At 33.1% G+C, this 9,379-nt stretch overlaps 1 long non-coding RNA gene across 1 annotated transcript; it reads left to right on the plus strand.

Moving 5' to 3' along the window:
- The first annotated feature begins 6 nt into the window (after window positions 1-6).
- Window positions 7-8,198, plus strand: LOC145719831 (uncharacterized). The gene is made up of 2 exons (XR_014142631.1): window positions 7-260; window positions 6,778-8,198. It is a non-coding gene; the product is annotated as an uncharacterized LOC145719831 (long non-coding RNA).
- Window positions 8,199-9,379: the final 1,181 nt, after the last annotated feature.

A 9,379-nucleotide genomic window follows, 5' to 3' on the forward strand; every position in this document is an offset into this window, starting at 1 on the left:
CATCCATATGCCGATTTGAATAAATTGGGTTGACTGGCTTCTGAAAACTTTTTTGAAGACTGAAGCATATCCAGAAGAATTAGTCCATAATGTCCAGCTGTCTTTTACACCTAATAAGATAAATATATCAAAAATAGTCTTTTATTTGGCTATGTCTCTTATAGAAAGAAGTGGAAACTGACACAAAGGAAGTGACTCTGCCTAACATGAAACAAAAGGAAAGGAAGCTTTGTGACAACTTTCCGTGAAAAGTTGCAGAGGTACGTAATATAATCTTGAATAACTGACCAATGTCCCTAGGTGATAACACAGTGCAGAAGTTCGGGGAAGAAAGCCATATATTTTGTAAAGATAGAAGAAAATGAATTTAAAGGGACAAGTGTTAATAGAATCAGATAGTCTTTGTAGATAGCATTTTGAGCTTATTAAAACTATCTCATGTCAAAACAAATTGGAAAGAACTTACTATTGATTTATGTAATTCAAAATAGATCCACTTCCAATGTTTCTTTTCAAAGCCCATAACATACAAATACCCAAGCACAATTGTTTGACGTCTAATTTACTTTTGATATTCTGTGAGCCTAGTGCATCTGTTTGCTCATATTTGAAGCACAGAGTTATAAAACAAAACTCATATGTGAATATTTCATTGAGGCCATTACTCTCTAGTCAGCAAGGCTGAACCCCTACTTGCTCTCTCTGTCTCTCAAATAAATAAATAAAATCTTAATATATATCTTTTCATATACACCTTTTTCCTAAGGGATTTCATTATACATCAACATACCAGGAAACAAAATTTCCATCATACATTCTAGAGTTCTTCAAAATCAGTGGTGGTTTCACTTTTTATTCACCATGTTAGTGATCTACCCAGAAAAGAGCAAAATCTAAAGTAAAGTTTACATATGTCCATCACACACCTCTGATTTAATGCAAATGATATTTCTCAATGTGTAAAACAGAGTTCTTTGAATAGGAATGTAAAAGTGTGAAACTAGAAACTGAGAAGGAAAAAAATAAACAACAAAAGTTTATTTGGGTCTTTAAGGAATTTAAATCCAGGAGATACAGATTCAAGAGGAACCTTAACAGTGCTAGGTGTTTTAGATCACCGATTATTGGGAAGCCATTATTTTTGCACCCATCCCCATTACTTGAGTCCCTCCCCATCTGGCCAAAATGACTTCCAGGGGATTTAAAGAGCCAATGTCTTTTATTTCATCTTAATTTTTCTTTTTTTTCCACTTTCAAGAATGAAAAGCAGCCTATATATATGGGGAGCATTTAAGAAGTCACTGTGCAGGTCCAGGGAAAATTGCAGAATTAGAAAAGACCTAAAAAAACCTCAAGTTTGCACTTCAAGTTTACTGATCTTCTGCACTTCTTTTTACAACAAAACAGAAAACACTGGGAAGAGGAAGAGTCTGATATTCAGAGTAACCACATTATTATATTCATATGTCTAGTTTCCAAAAAAAATCATAAGGCGTACAAAGAAACCAAACCTTGTCCCATTCAAAGGAGAAAATAAAACAACAGAAACTTTCCTTAAGAAAGACTTGATGGCAAATCTACCAGATAAATACTTTAAACAATTGTCCTAAAAATATTCAAAGAACCAGAGGAAGACATGGACAAAGAAAAGTAGATATATAAACTGCCCATCAATAATAAAATAGAATATGACTATATTTGAAGAGAATGAGCTAGTAACATTTGCATGAACATGCATGAACCTCAGAAACATTACATTGAGAAAATGATTGAGTGAATGAAACCATACATAAACCTATATATACTATGTAATTCCATTTATATGAAGTCCTGCAAGAGATGAAACTAGTTTAGAGTAATAGAAATCAGAGCAGTGATTGTTTAGGTGTTGAGAGAAGAGTGTTTTACTGAAAAGGAGCATAAGAGGCTTTCTGGTATAATATAAGTGTTCCATTTCTTGATAGAGATCTGTGTTACATGGGTGTTAGGAATTTCTCAAAATACAAAATATATCTAATAAATAACAAAAAGAAAGTAGCATCAATCTATTTATTCATCCATTTATTTATTCATCTCTTTTCATCCCTTTCTTTTTAGCAGACACTGATTAAAGAAAGACCTAAGCACAATGAAATAAATATTTTATATTTTTATATTTAATAAATTTTTTCAAATTTTATTTGGAAATGGATTAACCAAGGTAGAAGTTATGTATTTGAGAGAGAAAATTTGTTTTACTCAAGTAGATGGAGATCCCAATTAAAAAAAAAAAAAGTACAAAAAGATCTGAAGGGGAAAAACAACAACAAAAAACAACATGTGGGTTATTCATAAACTATAAAATTGAGATAATTATCCACAAACCTGTTCTCAACCTAAAAGAAATAACTGAACAAATTTGTAAAAGTAAGGGATTTGGGATTGATGTAACTTGATTCTTGAGTCAAGTCTTCTTCTGGTTCAAAAGAGGAGGTTCAAGCAGTACATGTCCCTGCAGAATTAGAGAGTTATGAGAACATTTTTCTATTATCCTTTTTTTCATAAGTGGGTGTTGATGATGGAGGACAATTGTTAGTTTTGTAGGTCCATCTTGAACATTGTCACCCCAAGTCACTGTGACGACCAGAAAGCATCCTGTACATTTCCAAATGTTCCTCTGGGAGCACATATTGTTTCCTCCCACTTTTCCTCTCCCCCTTACCTTGGAAGCTACTAACCTAGAAATCTTGGGTGACCACATTTCTGTCAGGGGAACTCTATACTGGGTGTGTGACAGTGTGGTAAGAAAGACTTTGAGAGAACTGTCTAAGAAGACTAAGGATTCTTTTAGACAACACTGAAAAACACAATGGCGTTAGAAAAAGCTTTGAAATATTGACCAGCTTACTTGGAGTGCAAAGGATAGGATGAGTGCAATCTACTGTACCCAAAGACTCTCGAGAAGGGTAGGTAACCAATGAACTTTGAAACTGGTGATCAAAGGCCATGCTTAAAATGTCTTTCAGCAATGGAGGCACATAGTGAGTGGGAGGATACGAGTGATTTGCTAGCTCTGTGGATGGACAAAGAATGCTTATTAATTAAGCAGCCCACAAGCTCTGAACAAGGAAGATCCATATTTCCCAACTTTATCACTAGTCATAGAACTTAGATTGCTTCCTGAGCTCTCAGGAGGAGAAAAGGTATTCACAAAATAATTCTAGAGTGACTAAATGGTTAAAAATAAATCAGATTTTTAAATTATGACTTTTTTTTAGCCTTACCTGGCAATACTGAGTTCATCCCAATAAGAAGAAATCAAGGTTTCAGCTAAATTGAACTCAGTCATAGATAAGTACATTTCCAGCCTTGAAATCCTCCTTCATCTGAGGTGAGAGTAGGTAGTAACGATTTTTAAGAATATTCGTATAGTATATATCTTTATCTGTGGTTGAAGACAACTCCCCAGATATAATCAGAAAAGAAAGATATCTCATAAGAGCATTAGAGCAATGTTGTGTAGAGAAGATGCATACTCTCAGTTATCAATTTTAGAGTATTCCATAAGATTAAGCTTCAGAACATATTAAAAAGTTTGTCAAATTCTTAGAGAAGAGTGAGCAGAAGGAGTAAATCAAGGAGCATAGAAATATATATTTAAAGGTCAAATATTGCATTCTGTATTGTTGAAATAACTATCTTCTTAGAGGTTTTGGTACCAAAATTGAAGCCTGGAGCAGGCTTCAGAAGACTTTGCTTTAAAATTAGAGAAGGAGACCATTGCTAAACTAGAAGTTCAGGGTAGAAGAGGCCAATTTTTGAGAGGTTTTATATATATCTATATATTCATATATAGATATAAATATATATATATTCATATTCATATTCTTTCAAGGGCATGCTTTTTCTTTTGATTGTATAACACCTGACTTTCTGGGGTATGTTAAATCTTTAAAGAAAGTCAATGGCAAGTAATATGAAAGTTATAGTTATGGGATTCAGAAAAAAGAGAAACAAAATACAGGGAACTGGCCTCGCATTTTCCTCTGGAACCTGTCATCTCAGTCCTAGAGATTCCTGAAGAGCCAAGCCAGAAGCTTAGTTGTAGATTTTGCTGGGGAACCAGCCCAAATATCTTTTCCCTTTAAGCAGCAGAATCTAGTTGTTGACAAGCCTACTGATGTGTTTCCCTGATTTAATCAGAAATTCTAATCAGAACCTCCATTAGAAATTCTAATTACACCCATATGAAGTTCACTGGGGAGAAGGAAGCCAATGACAGGGGTAAGAGGATCGCCTGCGGTATTAAGTAGAGCAGGCTGGGGTACAAAGAGATCATATTATCTTCTATTCATAAAGGATAGACATCTGTAAAAATAGGATGGCAAAGATGGTAATCCTAATATTTAACACTTAATGAGTACTAGGTAGTACTCATTAAGTAAGGCTCTCTTCTAAGAACTTTATATGAATTAAATCATTTTCTCCTCAGAGGACTTCTCAATAGTAGGTAATAAAGTGAAATTATTTTATAGGTTATTAATTGAAATACAGAGAAGCTGAGAAATTTGCCCGAGTTACAGAGCTAGAAAATGGTACAGTCAGGGAATCTGCCTCTAAAAACTTTGATATCAAGTACCGCAAACCCTTCATAATTAATATCATTCCGTGTAAGAAGGAGGTGTGAACCTTACTCGGTATACAGTCTAACAGGTAATATAGAGGACTATTTAAGACAAAGATTCATGTACTAATATCTTAGTACTAGGAAATCAGCTAGGTGAAAAACACCCGAATATTCTTTACTGGAGCCGTACTGATTCACTAGAGTGAAACACATAGCACACAGGTGTTGGATATAATATTCCTCTTATGTTTAAGTGTAGATATTGTATACATATATATATAACGGGACGCCTGGGTGGCTCAGTCGTTAAGCGTCTGCCTTCGGCTCGGGTCGTGATCCCAGGGTCCTGGGATAGAGTCCCTCATCGGGCTCCCTGCTCAGTGGGGAGTCTGCTTCTCCATCTCCCTCTGCTGCTCCCCCTGCTTGTGCTCGCTCTCTCTCTCTCTGACATATAAATAAAAATAAAAAAATAATAAAATAAAATAAATAAATATATAACATTAAAATAATGTACCATATAGAAATGTGTTTTCTACAAAGAGAAAAAATCCTTATTTTTTTAAGTCTTTGGAACATTTTTATAATATATTCATACAGACCACAAAAAAAAGGCCAATACTTCCTGTATAAGTTAACCTATACGGGTGACATTCTCTGATATGTCCAAGATTTATTTGAAAGAAAAATAAAATACATAAACATATCTGAAGAAAATTCAAGAAAAAATTAACAAATTCAAATAACATTAGAAATGAGATAAGGTATAATTTTAAAGATATAAAGAATACAATGTAAAATTTATGCATTGACTGTTAGTTTTTCTGTGTTCTCAGTTAAGAAAATTAGTATTCAAATAGAGAAACGGAACAAAAATAAATCAAAATGTTATTTCAAGAGAAAAAGCATACTTAGCTTTCCCAAATGAGCTCAAGTGTCCAAAATCAAGGTGCATACAAAATCTCAAGGTCAAAATTATTGTTAAGGGTTAAAATGTCTTTCCAACATTTTAATTCAGTTATTTTTTTTTTTATTTAAACCTTCAATGACAAATACAATCTCTTATCTATTGTTGTTGCTGATGAGTTATACATTTCTGTCTTTATATTAAGCCTGGATAAATTCTCCTGGGTTGTCTTTCTTCAACATGATAGTAATTCAAATATTGGAATATAGCTAACATTTAAATTGTCCCCAAACAACAGCAACAAACAAATTTAAATCCTTCAACTCTAATTTAATATGATTAAATTTCATCTGTTCTCCAACGTTCATAAATTCCAAAATAAACTTAGTACCTTCTAAAAGTTAAAATCTATTCGAAGAATTTCATTTGTAGTTTACATAAAGACTTTTTACATAAAGTGTGTTTACATAAAGACTTTTTTCTTGTTAAGAGAGTTTCCTCGCTCACATTCCTTCTCTCTTATATGAGCCATGTCTCAATCTACTTCCATTGCCTGGAATGATAAGTCTCCCTTAAAGTCTATACCTATCCAGTATTTAATAATTTTCAAGGTTATGAATTTTCTCCCAAACTTTATCCTGCATTGATTTTTCCTTTTTCTGAAGACATGATTTATCATATATTTTTGGAATATTCTATTATGCTTTATATGATTCACTCTTGTAACTGTATAGCGTAAAAAGTATTTATCCTTTTTCTGCCAGTTCTTGTATATATGTCTAAATCAAAGTGGAAAGTACCTAGCAAAATTAATGTAAATGATATATCAATACTTTAATTGTAAGCCCATGGAAGATATGCTTATTATCAATTAATACAATTCTCACTGTAATTAATGTTGCTTGACTATTGATGCCTAATTATGATAACAGATTATTTATCAACTTTTTTCAACATATTCAGTAATGAATTGGAGTTTTTTTAGTCTAAGCTGCTTTGCTCTTATGTACTTTGAAAAGCTTCTTAAGCAAAGTCAGTTCCTAGAATATTGAAATAAAAAGATGTAAGAAACTGACATAAAGATCAAACCAATTTTACAAGCCTCTTCATATTTAAAATAGTCCTTAAAAGCTTGTTCACGTCTTTGGAAATTATATCTATAGAAAGAGAAATTTTCATCTGTGGCTTAATGAGTTAATTTTCATACTTTCAGGCTGTATGTGAATTTATGCACATTTTATATCCGCAACTCCTCTCTCATTATTAGGAGACTGGCCTCAACTGCTAGCGAATCACATGGGCTTGGCATCAATTCTACACTAGCAAGATGATTCAGAGATTTCAGAAGAGAAAAAAGAAGGTCCTTTCTTATTAGATCAATATTATATTTTGTGATCCTTAAACATATAAATTACTATTTAAAATAATTTTTGACATGGCTGCTCACAAAACAACAATTACCATCTTACTACTTCTTAAGAATAGAGCCATTATTTATATGCTTGGGTAATTGGTAGATGTTGATTAGTATAAGGCAACGGTGGTATTTCTGTTCCCTTGCCAATAATTAGGAGTCAACATGAGTATGTCACATACATAGCCAATAACACCTAAGGATAAGTCCACTGAGGTTTCTGAGAAAGTTCAAATAAAACAGCACAGAAGCTAACATTTTACTACCTTAGATATTGCCATGTGAGGATGATGCTTAGAGCTTCAGAAGTCATTGTAAAAAATATCAGAGTAAAGCCAAAAGAATCGTTTAGAAGCCAAAAAAGAAATGAGTAAAGCACTAAATTAATGAATGTTTTTTTGTATTGTATGGTAACACATTATATATGGATATGGTAGGGTAACACATTATCATGTTTATTTTGTTTCCACATTTAGTTACTTGAAGCTAAAGACATCTTAACTGACATACTACTAAATGTTTATGATATTGTTTTATTATTAAAAACCAATAGACAGAAATAGGTGAAGGGAATTAAGAGGTACAAATTTCCCATTATAAAATAAAATAACTCATGGGGATGTAATGCACAGCATTGGAAATAAAGTCACTAATATTGTAATAACTTCATATGGTGAGAGATGGTAACTAAACTTATTGTGACGATTATCTTGTAGTGTACAAAAATATTGAATCACTATGACATGCCTCTGAAGCTAATAGGATATTGTATGTCATCTATACTTAAAGTAAAAAAAATAGTTAAGTAGAGAAACAACTGAATATTTCAACCATTTAGTTTAAGTAAAAATAAATAATTGTTGCACAATCAAAATTACTGTGCTTCAGAACTCTTTTTCATTGTTCAAGATAACAATATAAAATAAGTCTATCCAACATATGCATTAATTTATTTGCTGGGAAACAATGTTTTCAACTTTATACTGATACCAAATCAGATGTTCTTCAGGAGCAATACTGAGATTCTCTTTTGCTTAATATAGTTGCAATAGTTTGGGTTTAAAATTTCATATTATATAGGACATTGATTAAATCTGAAACAACTACATTTTATTTGTATGAGCAGATTAGAAGTTGGTTAGAGGAAACAGTTTTGGATTATTCTCCCAAATCCATGACCTCAACTGTTATGTGGGGATTTTATGAAGAGATTTCATTTTATGAGGTGATCTTCAAGAAAAAGACATTTAAATAAAAAGGACACATACATGTCTTGTGGATGACTGCTTGCTCTCCTTCCCTGGGGCTTGAGGCTGTTGTTCCCTGGGAGAGATAGTAGAGAAGAGGGATGCTCTGTCTTTCATCAGAAATGACTGTTCCTTCCTTTCCAGTTTGCACAAGCACCTGAAGTTTTGCTCAGCCTCATATCTGCCCCTAGTCTTTCTCATGAGCACATAGTGCTGTCTGTGGGGAAGAGCCTGCAAGTCTGTGCAAATCCATCTTTTGTCTGGGGCTCCCAGATATTTTATACACATTAGCTAATAGTTGGCTTTTAACAATTCATTAAACTTTTTTAACTGAAATCTTCTTAACTGCTTCTTGCGCTCTGCTCCAACTAAGCCGTGCTTGTGCACATATTTCCCCTCAGAAGTGTGTGTTTTTTCTTAGATTTGAGGCTGGTTGATAGCCTTTCAGTCTCAGCTCTCTGATGGGTTCAAAATTTCTTTTTATCTGACTTTTTCTTACTTTTAATGTGGGAATGCACTCTCTAGCTATTACATTCTAAATAGAAGCCAGAAATGCCGACTCCTTTTAATTAGGCCAGCATAAACTTGATACGAAAGAACACTAAACAAAAAAGAAATCACAATTCCAACTCTGTTATAAACATAGATGCAAAATTACTACACAAAGTCCTTACAAATAGAATCCAGCAACAAACAGGAAAAAAAAAAATCATTTTGATGACAAAAAAAAACAGGAAAAAAAAAACCTAAAACAATATATATCATGTGACCGATCTTTGTATTGTAAATTCCAACTAAATGTTGAGATAAGTAAATAAATTCTAAATAAATGAAAGTATGCCATGCTCACAAATTATGAAATTCTATATTAGAAATATATGAATTCTTCCCAATCTGAATTATATGTGTGAGTATATATGCGAGTGTATATTAACAAACATTTCTGAAATTATTATTATTTTTTTTTTAAAGATTTTATTTATTTATTTGAGACAGAGAGAATGAGAGAGAGAGCACATGAGATGGGGGAGGGTCAGAGGCAGAAGCAGGCTCCCCGCCGAGCAGGGAGCCCGATGCGGGACTCGATCCAGGGACTCCAGGATCATGACCTGAGCCGAAGGCAGTCGCTTAACCAACTGAGCCACCCAGGCGCCCAACATTTCTGAAATTATTATGGAAATATGAAGAATCAAGAATAAATAAGACGG

This window comes from Leptonychotes weddellii, unplaced genomic scaffold (assembly GCF_054177405.1).
Source record: "Leptonychotes weddellii isolate Sample4059 unplaced genomic scaffold, ASM5417740v2 HiC_scaffold_7526, whole genome shotgun sequence".
NCBI classification, from domain to species: domain Eukaryota; kingdom Metazoa; phylum Chordata; class Mammalia; order Carnivora; family Phocidae; genus Leptonychotes; species Leptonychotes weddellii.